Source organism: Dromiciops gliroides, chromosome 2, assembly GCF_019393635.1.
Source record: "Dromiciops gliroides isolate mDroGli1 chromosome 2, mDroGli1.pri, whole genome shotgun sequence".
Classification (NCBI taxonomy): Eukaryota; Metazoa; Chordata; class Mammalia; order Microbiotheria; family Microbiotheriidae; genus Dromiciops; species Dromiciops gliroides.
In genome coordinates, this window is record NC_057862.1 from 311,706,112 (window position 1) to 311,721,153 (window position 15,042).

The 15,042-nt window shown below is 42.9% G+C and overlaps 1 protein-coding gene across 3 annotated transcripts in view; it reads right to left on the bottom strand.

The window, feature by feature from the left end:
* Positions 1 to 13,499, bottom strand: part of FGF1 (fibroblast growth factor 1) — a 146,753-nt gene extending 133,254 nt beyond the window's left edge. The window contains exons 1-2 of one of the 3 annotated variants that reach the window (XM_043987340.1): positions 13,130 to 13,499; positions 4,085 to 4,413 (exon numbers count right to left, since the gene is read on the bottom strand). The gene's annotated coding sequence lies outside the window, so the exon portion shown is untranslated. Of the gene's footprint in view, positions 1 to 4,084; positions 4,547 to 4,598; positions 4,756 to 13,129 lie in introns of those variants that run through there. The other 2 variants (XM_043987341.1, XM_043987339.1) reach the window with 2 other exon arrangements.
* Between the last annotated feature and the right edge of the window lie 1,543 nt (positions 13,500 to 15,042).

The window sequence follows — 15,042 nt, forward strand, 5'->3', positions numbered from 1 at the left end:
AGGTGCCAGACTAATGAGAGGTAGCCCAGGTTACCTCTGGGTAACTGTATTATAACAATGTGTCATTCATTTAATCATCTGTGTTAAATGCTGGAAGCTTAGGTGTGTGTACTCGGGGAATTTTATTTTTAATTTTTTTGAGGCAGACATTCATTGCTACAAAATCATTTAAACAATAAGGATGTTATTTTTATTCACCAAACTAAAAAAAAAACAATCCTAAAACTTAACTAAAGTTAATTTTTTAATAGACAACTAAACATTACTTGAGGGCAGCTAGGTGGCCCAGTGGATAGAGTGCTGGGCCTGAAGTCAGGAAGATTCATCTTCCCTAGTTCAAATCTGGTCTCAGATACTTACTAGCTGTGTGACTCTGGGCAAGTCACTTCACCCTGCGTGTCCCAGTTTTGTCATCTGTAAAATGAGCTGGAGAAGGAAATAGCAAATGACTCCAGTGTCTTTGTCAAGAAAACCCTAAATGGGGTCACAAAGAGTCTGACACAACTGAAATGACGATACAAATTTATGGTACTTTGTTTTCATTACTGCCTGAAGGTTCATGACCCTGTTCAAATACCAGTCATGTTTCCTTCCCTATTTCCTATAAGAGATAGTATAAACCTGGCATTTAGGCCCTACATAATGTGGCTCCAGTCTCCATTTCCAGTCATGTTCCACACTCTCCTTTACAAACTCTATATTTCAGCTAGACCAGACTACTAGCTATTCCTCAAATTCATTCTTCCGACTCCTATCTCCATATTTGCTCACATGCTCCCATACCTGAAGCACACTCCCTTTTTAATTCTACCTGTTGAAAGCTATCTCCAACAGTAAGCCTCCCCTGTGTTCCCAAATGAAAGATCTCTCCCTCAAATTTTCTTTTGTACTACATCTGGATTTCTCCTGTTCTGCTACCATATTCCAACTTATATGATATTCATTTGCATACATGGCATATACCCCCCTCTCATTAAATTGTCATCTTAAAGACTATGGTGTAACCCCAACACCTTGAAGAAAATCTGAATGATAGAAAGTGCTTTAAAAATGATGTTGAATTAAACTGAATTGGATTAGGTATGTAATCTGCATTGATGGAAGAGCTAAGTGACCTAGATGGGAAGTCTGTTGAATAGGCATTTATTAAGTGCCTACTGTGTACAACACACTGCCAGGCTTTAGAGGAGGTTCAAAATTGAAATAAAACATAGTGTGGGGCAGCTATGTGGCACAGCAGATAAAGCACCAGCCCTGGATTCAGGGGGGCCTGGGTTCAAATCTGACCTGACACTTAACACTTACTAGCTTTGTGACCCTGGGCAAGTCACTTAACCCTCATTGCCCCACAAAAAAATAAAAAAGAAATAAAACATAGTGTTGACCCTCATGGAGATTACAGTCTAATAGAGGAAGTGGAAAGGAAAGAGAGAGAAACAGATAAATTAGAGAGTACAGGAGCAGCTAGGTGGCGCAGTGGATAGAGCACCGGCCCTGGAGTCAAGAGGACCTGAGTTCATATCCAGCCTCAAACACTTAACACTTACTAGCTGTGTGGCCCTGGGCAAGTCACTTAACCCCAATTGCCTCACCCAAAAAGAAAAGAAAAGAAAATGAATTAGAGAGTACAAGCAACATGGCCTATGAGGTCTGAGAAGGAACGTCATTCATTGCTGAAGAAAGGCATTAGTGAATGCTCCTTGAAGAAGATAGTATTTGCTTCAGTTTTGCAGAATGGATAGGAATTGTCATTTGTAGTGAGGAAGGTAACCATTCCACAGATGGGGAGCTGCAGGGGCAAAGGTACAAAGCTAAGAAATAGGGCAGGGTCTATTAGAAAGAGAAAAAAAAAATCTTCAACTTTGGCTGAACTAGCATTGGGCTCTAACTAGTTTAATTGGCTACATATATAAAGCCACTTTATATGAGAAATGGCCTGGTAAAGAAAGTGAATGTCTAGCCTTAGAATCAAGAAGAACTGGAGTCAAGCTGTATGACCCTGGGAAAGTCACTTAACCCCTCAATGCCCCAACTCGCTCCCTAACTATAAGTTACAGATGAGTTGTTGATCTGTATCAGTGAAATTCCCCACAAAAAAAAAAAAAAAAGAAATTTGCAGGTCCAGACCAAATGAGGATGAGGATGAGGATGATGAAGATGAAGTTGATGAGAAAAAACACTAGTATTAATTACATTCCTTTGAGTAGTGGGATGAAGCATCATGTGAATTCTACAGAGAAAACTTAACCTTTTTCATTATTAAAGATGATATGTAAGTAACATATCCTAACTTCCTATGCTAGCTAACCTTTAATCAATTGACAAATTCCCGACTATGATTATTTCCTATTCCCAGAGGTCCTCATTACATGGTGGGACCTTGTTTATCAGCTAACAACATCAGCCAGACTGGTACACATTATGCCAAGCCCTGAGGTGGTTTCCAGGAACCTTAAGTCACTCCTGATCCTCATTCTAGCATAGTACAGAAAGCTCAGCTTACCTTACAGCCTATTTGGGAAATTGTCCCATTGCCTCAGGGAAGTTAAAACCTGCCTCATCTTCATTCTTGGCAAAAAATAAACCCCAAAACCAACCCAATAGGCAAATTAGTTTTATCCAGCCCTGAAACCCCAAAGAATGTCTATTGTCATAGTTCCTAAGGTGACTCCTAAGTACATTCACCCCCCCATCCCTTCCCCAAATTAATTTATTTTCTTGTCCCACTGGTCAATTTTCCAGACTGACCATGAGCTCCCAGATGAAACATTTATTGGGAAAAGAAGCAAAGTATACTATATGTATCAAATATTCATAGAATCACTTTTTGTAACAGCAAAAAAAATGGTAGAAACAAAGTGAGTATCTGTTAATTGGGGAAGGGATAAATAAATAAATTGCAGATTGTGAATGCAGTGGGATGTTATGACAATATGAGGAAGTCAAAGAAACACAGGAAGACCTGTGTGAACTGATACAGAGTAAAGTAAGAACTAGGAGAAAAATATGTATGATGGTAACAATGCTATAAATAAAAACAAAAGTGAAAGGCAACTGAATTCAAAATAAATGCAATAACCAATATTAAATCCCGAGATCAGATGACTATGGATACCAAATCTGGCAGATATGAACATAGTTGTATTGGCAAATTTTGCTGGACCATTTTTTTTTTTGTTACAAAGGAAGGTTTAGTGGGAAGTATGGCATGGGGAAAAATTTATAGGGAAAAAATTATGATGTAAAAAACAGACTAATAAAAAATTTTAAGAACTTTTCAGAAAAAGAAAGATGAAACAGAGAAAAGTATGAAAAATATGGTTAACCCATTATTTTGTCTAATGGAAACTCAGTTAAAGGTACCCAGTAAAAATGCCTATGGAGTTGCCAAGATGCCACCCATCTGAACTTTGAGCAGGCATGCCAGTACCCACGCACCACATTTCGGACCTCCACTGCATAAGCAACATTGATAAATCCAAGGTATCCACAATGAGGAATGACTTTGGGGGATGGCCGAGTCTCAAAGCTGACCAAAAGAGTGAGACACGGTAAGATAGTGCTGGCCAAATTCACCAATGACCACTACCTTCTCCTACTGATGAAGAATGACAAAGAAAGTCTAAATGGGGAAATAGAGCAAACCAGAAGATTCCTGCACCACCAATTAATCATCAGTGACTCAGAGCTGGGGATGGAGTGTTGGTGACAATGCAATGACAATATCATATTGCTGTTCCTATAGTCCCTAAAAGAAAGGAACTTCCCCACTTCTTCCCAGAAAACATTGAATAACAGTTTTTTTTTTCTTACTCCTGGACGAAGCTGTGTCTTGCTTTCTACCCAGCTGTCCATAAGTTTCTAAACATTCGCTGCCCTAAACACTGACAGCCAGTGGTGTCTGCTTACAACTGTAATAGCAATGACTTTCCTCTTCATTCATTCCCCTTCCTTCTTTCTCCGCCCCCCCCCCTCCACCCCGCACCTCCCAGATAGCACTCACAAACACAGGCACACAGAAACCAAGCTCAAGATGGAGGTAGAACTTTTTTCTCCCTGCTGCCCAAGACAGCCGGAATCTTACCTGCGAGAGCAGGAACTAGGGCTGTCTCTCCGTTGCCCCAGTCAGTGGAAAAGGCAGGTTCACTCAGTCGCTGTTTTCCCTTTTGCCTCAGGATCTTCAATTTCCCTGTCCCTGGGGTTGGGTGCTGCTGCTGCTGCTGCTGCTACTGCTGCTCTGCTTCTATTACCGCTGCTTCAGGCGTCTGCCTCCTTAGAAGCCCTTTGCTGGCTTCAGAAACCTCTGAGTTATTGCAGCTCCTTGTGGGGAAAGGTGGCGAGCTATGGCATGCACATCAAGTTGCTGGAATTCCTCCAGCCAGTGCCACAGAGCGAACTACTGGTCCCAGAACTCTGTGTGGGAAAGAGAGGCAGGGTGAGGATTCGACTGAGCTCCCTAGGTCTCTAGTTCTCTCTGGCTCTTGTTTATCACTGGGCAAGCAATTCCCCCCAGAAAACCCTTCCCCCATGTGCACGCGCAAACACACACACGCACACACACACACACACACACACACACACACCACACGCACACATACCCCACTACACTTGAGACAAAACAGAGATGTGAAGTAATTAGACTTTCATCTGACAAACAGCAAGAACAGGGAAGGGGAGCAACGGGCCAAGTGGACGGAGGGATAGGCAGTCACCAGACACCAGTGGTGCCGGCTCCCACAAGCGTTTTTGTTGTTGTTGTTTAAAAAAAAAAAAAAACGTGGTTTGTCTTAGGGCAGATGGCCCAGCTGAATGGACCACTGGCCTCAGCTAAGCAGCCTCCTGTTTATTTTGAGGCTTTGGTCACCAAGGAAACAGCAGGTCATAGCTTAGAAAAGCTGCTCTGAAATCGGCAAATCACAGGATGAAAGAGAGCTAGCTGTTTTCTTTTCTCTTTCAGATCTATTTTCTGGCCAGTGTGCACGTGTGTGTAGGTGTCCATCTGTCTGCCTGCTTTTGTTGCTAAATCTCAAGGGAATGGGGGTAATATTAAGCAAATAGCAACCCTTCCCAAATCAGGGACAGAAAGACGTGGGGTCAGGTCTGAGAGCACATTTCAATCATCCCTTACCTGAATTGACAAGTGAATTAGCACAGAAAACCTCAGTTTGTCCAATGGCAAGCCACTGGGGAGGAGGGGGGTGGGGGGGAGTGGGAGCCTCTCTCTGAAGAATGCCTACAAAGCAGTATGGGCCTTGCTAGAGTCCACCCGAATAGAATAGCATGTGTGGGAGGCTGCCGGTACCAGAATAAGCCACTGACAGGAAGGTGAGAGAAGAGACCATGATGAATGACACTGGTTGAAAAGGTAGCCTTGGAAAGGCTAAATGGAAATGTGGTTAGCAGTTTTCTGTAATTAAGGGAGGTTCTCTCCTCCTCAGGGAAATCTAAGGCCTGCTGTGTGTATCTTCTGTTTGTATTGGCCTGTTAGCTGTTCCCTGCATACAGCACACCATCTCCCATTTCTCTGCCTTTGCGTAAGTGATTCCCCCATGTCTGGAACATACTCTTTCCTCTCCTTTGACTTGAAGAATCCCTAGCTTTCTTCAAAGTGAAGCTTGGATACCAACTTTTCCTATAGGAGGCCTTTCAAGGATCCACCCCTTCCCTCTAATGGATAGCACTCTCTTCCCCCTTTGCATAAGACAGCATTTCTTTACTGGGAAACATGTTATATCCCCCAGGAGAATAAAAGTTCTTTAAGGGCAGGGACTGTTTCGAATGTTAGTCTTTCTTTATATCTCTACTGACAGGCACAGTGACTTTGTGCACAGTAGGGGCTTAATAAATGCCTTTTGTATCTAATTATAGGAGTGAATGTGTCTGCCTGGCCAGCTACCCTGTTTCTGATTCATCCGAGTTATAGACTGACCTGTCAGAACTAGAAAGCATTCTCATCTCATCCCTTCCTCATGTGGGCAGCTGTTGGGACGAGAGTGGCTTTAGGGAGAAACTTATTATCCTGTATGAAGAATCTCAGAATTCCTCATGGCATATTCAAGGAGAAACCACCTTTTGAAATTGAAGAAAGAAAGCTCAGAATCTCTTTTATTAGCTCTGAAAAAATCATCAAAAATCCTGATATTAATAGCATCAGCCTCACCCCAAAAGGCATTCCAACATAACAGAGGCAGGTGTTATCAAATGGAACTCTTCATTCAGTTGCCACTTCTCCACATCACAAGATCATCTGGAAAATGAGTGGGTTGAGCTGGATGATAATGGATGCTCATAATCATTACCCTGGGCAACGCTTGCCCGTCTGATTCATCTCAGAGAGACTGCATTGTTTTGGTTCAGTTTTCTTGTGCTCTGATTTTCAGTATTCCATGTGAGGTAGGAACTCTAATAATATTTAATAAGATAATAAAATATTTGAGTTCAAAGATGTCTTAGAAATGATCCTATGGGAAAACTCCTTTTTTACCACCAAGGAATGCTGAGGCCCAAACAAGTGAAGAAACTTGCCCAGGGTCACATGTGTATCATGTAATATAGAGTCAGAATAGAAACTCCCGTTTTCTCATTTTCCAGCTTTTGGTTTTTAACCATGATACCACTGCCTGACCATCCTGGGTAAGAGTTTTGTTGTTGTTCAGTTGTTTCAGTCATGTCTAACTCTTCATGCCCCCATTTGGGGTTCTCTTTGCAAAGATACTGAAGTGGTTTATCAGTTCCTTCTCCAGCTCATTTGACAGATGAGAAAGCTGAGACAAACAGGGTTCAGTGACTTGTCCAGGGTCACATAGCTAGTAAGTATCTGAGGCTAGATTTCAATACAGGAAGATGAGTTTTCCTGACACCAGGCCCAGAACTCTATCTGCTACACCACAGAGACAAAATGCTACTATGGATTCATTAAGGCTTTGCAATAAATATTAAGGGAGTAAGGGAAGGGGAAAGGAACAAGCAATTATTAAGTGCCTACTATGTACCAGGCACTGTGCCAAGTGCTTGACAAATATTATCTCACTTGATCTTCACAACAACCCTGGAAGGTAGGTGCTATTATTATTCCCATTTTATAGTTGAGGAAACTGAGGCAAACAGAGATTAAATTACTTTCCCAGGGTCACACAGCTAGGAAGTGTCTGAGACCAGATCTGAACTCAGGAAGATGAGTCTTCCTGATTCCTGGCCCAGCACTCTATCCACTGTGCTACCTAGCTCCCCAGTTATAGAGTTTACTACATAGCTTTTATTATTTTTTATGTTTAATGTGCCACAAAGGCAGCATGGCATGAAAGGTAGAAATTTAGTCTTGGAACCAGGAAGACCTTTGTTCAGGTCCTGCCTTTGATCCCTACTGGCTGTCACTTCTCAGGACTTTAGGCAGCTAATATTCTATAAGTTGTAGAGAAGGTGCTGACCTGCTTTGGTACAGGGAGTTCACCCATCTTGGAGTTCCCTATACCAGTGAAATCACATGGATATGTGGTGATACTAGCTGGAATCCAATACAGAAATGGAGACATTGGTCAAGCCAATATGAATGGGACAGAATTCTTGTTTGTATGATCGGTATTCAGAAGTGTCACTCTATGAACTGTCCTCAAACTGCAGTGAGTGCCCAGCTGGTGAGATCATAGATTCACAGCCAGAAGGGACCTTGGAAGTCCAACCGGCTCATTTTACAAATGAGAAAAGTGAAGCCAAAGAAGTAAGTGATTTACCCAAGGTCACCAAGGTCATCAAAGATACAGCTGGTGACCAAACTCAGATCTGGTGACTCTTTTTGTGATATACTATGTGGCTCATTGAGATATTAAGTATAAGATGATTAGTGAGTCATCCAGTTGAAAAATGGTTTCACTCTGATATTCCTTAATCTCCAGTTTCATTTCATTCAGGTCCATGTATTTTTTTTTAATGGTGGATGTTGAAAGAAGTATCCTTATGAGTGACAGCATGGATCCATTGAATAACCAAAATGAGAATGAAAATGATCCTCTGAAATCTCACTGTAACAGTATTCGCTATAGAGAGGAATTTGGTTCATTCTAAGTTCATCTGTGACAAGCAGATGGGACTTCAGGAAATATCCAAAGTGGCCTCTTTCATAAAGTCAGCATGTATCCCTAAGAGAGTGTTACAGTGAAACATCAGTGGACTAATGCTCGCAATAACTGTTAAGCATCTGGTCCAAAAAATACCAAAGATGCTATTTGGAACACAGAAACTTCAGAATCCCTCAGGGTGCATCCAGACCTTGAGGACATTTGCAGTGATGAAGAGTTGAGTTTTCCCCCAATTATCCTTAAGGAAATCAGAGGAGGAAAGAAAAGGACACGTTTGGGGGGAAAGCAAAAGGCCTCCATTTCTTCCCTCATTCTGGGAAAATGCTTGGCTGAGGAGCACCCACAGTCCCTCTTACAAAAAAATGACCCTGGAGATAATCCACCAGAACCTCGAGAAAGGTGGAAGGAAAGTTCTGTTCTGTAGTCAGTGCATCTGAAAACCAGTTCTAGAAACATCTCTTTCTCTCTGAACCATCATGAAAAAGCTAAGCACTGGGTTGAGCTGAGCTTAAAGGGGAAATCTTTTTCATTTCCCTTTAATCCACAATTCCTCCCATTACTCCATTGTTCTCCCTTTCTTCAGTCCTCTCTTTTTGCTCTGGGCATTCTAGGTTTAACCTGGCTTCTGGTCCTGGACTCCTGAGATTGACTTTTTTGCATTTGCCTTAAATTACTCTTTTCTGTCAACATGTAAATAACTAACTGGGAATGCAAATCAGACACCCCGTATTTTCTTAATAAAATAATTTGGGCTTATTCTGGCACAACACATTTACATGCACATTAAACAGACCTTTAATTTCATCTTCAAACTCCCACGAGCCACACAGGCAAATAAATCCCAGACAGACAAATTAGTCAAAATGAAAAACCAGGTGCTTGGTCCCTTCTCAAAGAATCCACCTTGCATAGGTTATTTATACACAGATTTGTATAATTCGGTAACAGAAGAGAAAGTGATGATATTCTAAAAACCAGCCACATGACTAAGAGTGGATAGCCCCTGAGGATAATGTATACCACCCTCAAACAATGTGACATCTGTGAAAATTATATTATCATCAATCTGTTTACCTACTGTAAGACAAATTGTTATTGGCTAAGAATGCTATGGCTTCTGGGTAACATGAAAACTTGGACAAATACTCAACTCTTCAGGGTCAAAGGACCTTAGGTATAAAACTGGAATGTCCTGTACAGGTCAGCTGTTCAAGAAGATGCTACTGACATGCATTATTATCCATAGCACCAGAAATAGACATGAGCATTTCAGAGATGATGAGCTTATTGGTGGTAGATAGGAATACCTCAGCAAAGATGTTTTGATGGGAATGAACAAATACTGCTTTAAAAAATACTTAACTTTTACATCTCATGATTTTGGTTTTGTCTTCTTTATTCCAAATGAGTGGGAGTTGCAGAGAGACAGGGTTAGATTTGATTTGAGGAAAAGTATCCTGATAATCAGAGTCATACAAAAGCAGAATGGCCTCCTGGGGCGGGGGGGGGGGGGGGGCAGGGATTGCCCACTCACTGGAGGTCTTCAAGCCGAAGCTGAATGACCGCTTGTTGGACATGTTGTCGAAGAGATTTTTGTTCAGGTAGGGGTTAGACTGGATGGTCTCTGAGCTTCCTTCCAACTCTGAGATCCTATAATTCTGTAAACCTTTAAGACCAGAATCTGGTCACTTTCCCAACCACTCTATAAGGGACAGTTGCCAGCTTTGGTATTACCTCAGGCAAGAGGAGTGAAGACACTGTGGACACCTCTATGGTAACAGCCAGCAAACACAGAACCCCATCACTAATCATGTGTGTGGCCAGTGGCGCCTAAGACCCACCGCCAAGCAATGTCCGAGAAAAGACCACCTTAGTTATTAACAAATAAATAGACAGATTTCCATCGGTAGGGGATCCTTCCCTGGAAGATGCACTCTGGATACATTTTACTGCTTCTATGTGGGACAGTGGTTGTACCCAACTTCAGATTGCTATACTGCTGCCACTTGGATGAGTGACCCAGAACGAGTGACCACCTTGTGGAGGCCATTGGGAATGCAGTTCTCAGATGAGACTAAGGAAAATCATCTCAGGAATTTCAAAGTTTTCTTTGCCTTTAAGACCTATCATTTGGGCTGTTTGTTTTGTATAATCAGAAAGCAGGAAACATCTGTGGTAAGCTCTGGGTAAGTCAATAATGAATGGAAAGGGGAATGAAGCTTCATAGAAACCTAGAAATGTAAGGACCTTTAACAAGTCATCCAGTCTGACCTCCCAAAACCATTCAGGACAAAAGTCGGCCAATAAATGAAAAAGCATTTGTTGACTGTCTACCCTAATGTTGGGTGAGGATGCTGGGAAGAACAGACAGCATGAAGCCTGGCTTCAGATCCCATGCTTATGATCTCCCTGAAGAGAGAGTTCTATGAAACGATGAGAAAACAGCTAAATGCCCAGTTATATAGTCTTATTGTTAGGGCAGCAGAAGTTCAGAAAAGACAGAGGACAGTGTGGGCTGGAGCAGATTTAGGCTTAATGGAGGAGGTGGGATTAAATTTAGGTCCTATGGGTAGGACACAGAGGGGACTGAGGGACTGGAAAAGGCACTTTACATGGAAATGTAAAATACATGGAAATGGGGGGGGTGGCAAGAAGAATTTTAAAAGTATGATCAGGGAGGCAGAAATGAGAATGATGGGTGGAAGAGACTGAATAGATCTGCCTTACTTTGATTTTATCAATGTAGGGAACTCTCTCCACAGAAGTAAATGTGTCTGTAACTTTTAGTCTTAGAGAGTAATCTGGGGGGCAGCTAGGTGGCACAGTGGAAAAAGCACCGGCCCTGGGTTCAGGAGGACCTGAGTTGAAATCCAGCCTCAGACACTTGACACTAACTAGCTGTGTGACCCTGGGCAAGTCACTTAACCCTCATTGTCCTGCCCCCAAAAAAAAAAAAAAGAAAAGAGAGAGTAATCTGGAGCATGCAAAGCTTAAGTGATTTGCCCCCATGGTTACTCTACTAGCCTGTGTCAGTAGTTGGACTTGAAGCTAGGTCCTCCTGGCTAGAAAGCCAGACCTCTCTCTACTGTGCTATATTGCTTCCATTGTTCTGTGATGCCTCATTGCTTGTTTTTCCTAATTTCAAGATTTTCATGGATGAAAATTCCATATTTTCTTGCAATAGCCTGTTCTAGCCTCCAGGGATCATCCTCATGGGCCACCCTTATTTAGAAGGTAAACTGATTGTGCCTCTCCCTCATACGGCATGAAATGGGGAAGGGGGGAGGAAAAGGTGCTCTGGGGCAATTCTAGATGATGAAGTAAAGTTAGACACAGAGCTACAAGTACCCTGTGCCCACTGGGATTTGACAACTAATAGTCAATGTGGAGATCACTTGTCCAAAGCTTAAATGGAAGTCCTGTTCAAAAGGAACCAAATGAGGGGCCATCTAACAAAATAACCCCCTGAATAGAATCCCAGCTAGTGAAGGGTTTAATGGACTCCCAGAGTGAACCCTTCCATTTTCTACATCAGAGCTAGAACCTTTTTACCTCCACATGAGAAAAAGAGCAACACATTACAGTGAAAAGATGTTGAACATAGGATCAAGAGCTAGCTGGGTTCAAATCCTATCTTTTTCACTTATTAGCTGTGTGACCTTGAGTAACCTATTTAACCTCTTTAAATGGGACAAAGAGCTATATAGTACTTTAACTCAAAGATTTGTTGGGAAGTTCAAATGAGATCAAAGATATAGAGCTGGGAAAGACTCTAGAGGCCTTGTAGTCCAGCCCTGTCATTTTATAGATAAGGAACCTGAGATTCAGAGGGGTTAATTGATGTGCCTAAGGTCTCACAGATAGTAAGCATCAAAGGTGAGATTTGAACCTAGTCCTTTAATTCCAGAGACAATACTCTTTTCACTGAACCCAGAATATGGGCAATGCTTTTTTTTTTCTTTTTTTGGCAGGGCAATGAGGGTTAAGTGACTTGTCCAGGGTCACACAGCTAGTAAGTATCAAGTGTCTGATGTCAGATTTGAACTCAGGTCCTCCTGAATCCAGGGCCAGTGCTTCATCCACTGTGCCACCTAGCTGCCCCATGTGCAAATCTTTTTAAAGCTTTGAGTGGCATGTAAATGTCAGCTATTAGTATTTTTTTTTTTGCGGGGCAATGGGGGTTAAGTGACTTGCCCAGGGTCACACAGCTAGTTAAGTGTCAAGTGTCTGAGGCCGGATTTGAACTCAGGTACTCCTGAATCCAGGGCCGGTGCTTTATCCACTGCGCCACCTAGCCGCCCCTATTAGTATTTTTTAAAATACAGAATTGAAACAATGACAACAATAAAGGGATCCACATAGAAGCCTGGGCTAGTCCACATATTAATAGGCACAAGCACATATGAAAACATGGATATGCAGAAATGTGTTTCTCTGCCCTGTCTGCAAACCCCTCCCACAACTCACTGAGCAATTCTCCCCAATGGCTGGGCTTTCTCTCAGCCAAAGGAAGACATCTTTAGAGCTGATAAAAAGAAATAGAGTTTACAGGTCATGCAGGTGGGAGGTGGGGGAGGGGCCGTTCTCTAGATCCATTCACTCTCTTTTGTCCAGACGCTAAGGAGACAAATGGCAGCATTTTATTTATTCCTCATTTCCTGCAGGGCTTTTTAAGAGCAGGCACTATCTCCCCTGTAATGGGATTGAGTTTAATGATTTCCTCGGAAATGGCTTCTCCTGTATAAGCAAAGGTAATTCAATTGACAGGAAGGACCTCCCCCTTCAGGAATCAGAGCTCTTAGATACAAGCCCTTCTGAGAGCAGATGAGTCTCAGGATGCGAGAATCAGGAGGCCAAGGGCTTTCACGTCAGTCCCATCCCATCTGTCCAGGATTATGGACAATTTGAATAGAATGGGAGAATAGGGCTGGCTGGGAGCAAGAAAGGAAGGGGACTGGGTGAGTTTTGGAAACCTTTATAGTCCTCTCAGCTGGGAAAGGAACATGAGGCTGGGCTTCAGGAATCCTAGCTCCTCAGGGGGGTCATACACTCACCTCCTTCCTCCGTCTCTGACGTACTTTCGGGGTCCGCTTCTGGATCAGGCACTGAGCAATTAAGAGCAGGGCCTCCAAGCTGCAGGAGGAAGGGAGTCACCACTCATAATCAGGACGAGGGAGTTCCTTTAAACAAAGAGAGACGGCTACCCTCAGCCTCCTGAGGTCAGGGACTGAGTGGTCCACTTGCCCTCTCACACAGGTTCCCTCTCTAGCTGTAAATAGGGCTCATGAGGAAAAATACTCAGAGCTCCCTAGAGGAATGCTGAGTGCAATACCACACCCCGTTCCAATATCTGATGGCGCTCTTGGGTGGGGGGCCAGTCAGGCAGACGATGGGAGCTGAGCTAATTGTGAGTTAGGCCCTGAGAAAGTGTGCATGACGTCAGGGAGCCCACTGAGGACACTAAAGGACAAGCACTTGGGTATTTGTTTTTCCCCTTCATGTGATCTTATTTTTGGAGTAGACAGAAGAGCTATTTGGGGGCTGGAAATCAGCCAGATGAAAGGACAAGCATCTCATGAGGGCTGCCTCCCTTCTTCTCACTGCATTATTTTTTCAGGTTCCCTGCCTGGAAAGTCTCCTCTCTAGTCCTCTCTGCTGCCTAGTTAGCATGGAGGTAATCCCAGTTAAGGCTCTGGTAGGCTGTAGCGGGCTAAGAAAGACTTCAGGACGCATTTGCATGTGTGCTGTTTAAAGACTGGCCAGACATTGCTACATAGAGGGAAAGACAGAGACAGAGACAGAGAGACAGACTGAGACAGAAACTGAGAGACAGAAAGGGAGGAAAGGAGGGTGGAAAGAAGGGAAGAAGAAAGGAAGGAAGGAAGGAAGGAAGGAAGGAAGGAAGGAAGGAAGGAAGGAAGGAAGGAAGGAAGGAAGGAAGGAAGGAAGGAAGGAAGGAAGGCAGGCCATTTATTAAGCACTTACTATGTGATATGCCAGGTGCAATACTCAGCTAGGGATATAAAGCCAAGCAAATAACACAGTCCCTACCCTCAAGTAGTTTACATTCTAACAGGCGGAAGACAACACATAAAAGGGAGCAAAGGTGATGGAGAGGAAGGGTACCCAAGTTGGGGCCTAGTGGTTAGTAAGTCCAAAGAGTGAGTCAAAATAGAGTGAAACAAGCAGTGGCTGCAGTCCCTCAAGAAATTGTGGGATCCAGAAAGAAGCATCGATAGGTCAACTTTGAGGATGAACAAATCCTCAGTAACCCTTAAAATCAAGTCACAATCTGTGTCAGCAGAGCCAGGACCCTTACTGATGAAACTACATACAGTAACCTTAGTATATTGGTGACCTTCCTGGGTAGGAGGCAGAATTATAGAATTTTGGAGTTGGCTGGGACCTTGGTAGTTGTCTAGCCCAACTCATACTCCTCAAAATAATCCACACTACAATAAACCCACCAAGTGGGCATCCAATTTCTAACTGCCATCCACCAGTGAGGAAGAAATCTATTACCTCCAAGGCAGTCCAGTCTACTCTGGGATAGACCTAATTGTTGGGAAACTCTAATCGTTAGTGTGTGGTCCTAAACCTAGAAAAGAGTCTTCTTTCAGTGTGGTGCTTTTAAGGCATCCTTCTAAAGAAGAAATTTTTAACTCACCATTATTTTGTACCAGTGTTTTTTTCCCTTACTAGACCATACCACCAACTGAATGCAGCCTAGTAGTAAAATGAATGAAATCAGAAGGCCCTCCCACTCACTCAGCATGTAAACAAGTAGACAGGAACCATGGACCCTGCTGAAAATTTTATATAAAATTCCATTATGATCCCCTTTACCTCATCTGTAGAAGCACACCAAGTACTGACACGTCAAGTGTTGAGCTAAGACAAGACTTAGACTACTGGCAAATTGTTCTAACCTAAAGGCAACTCGGTGGCACAGTAGATGGAGCTCTGG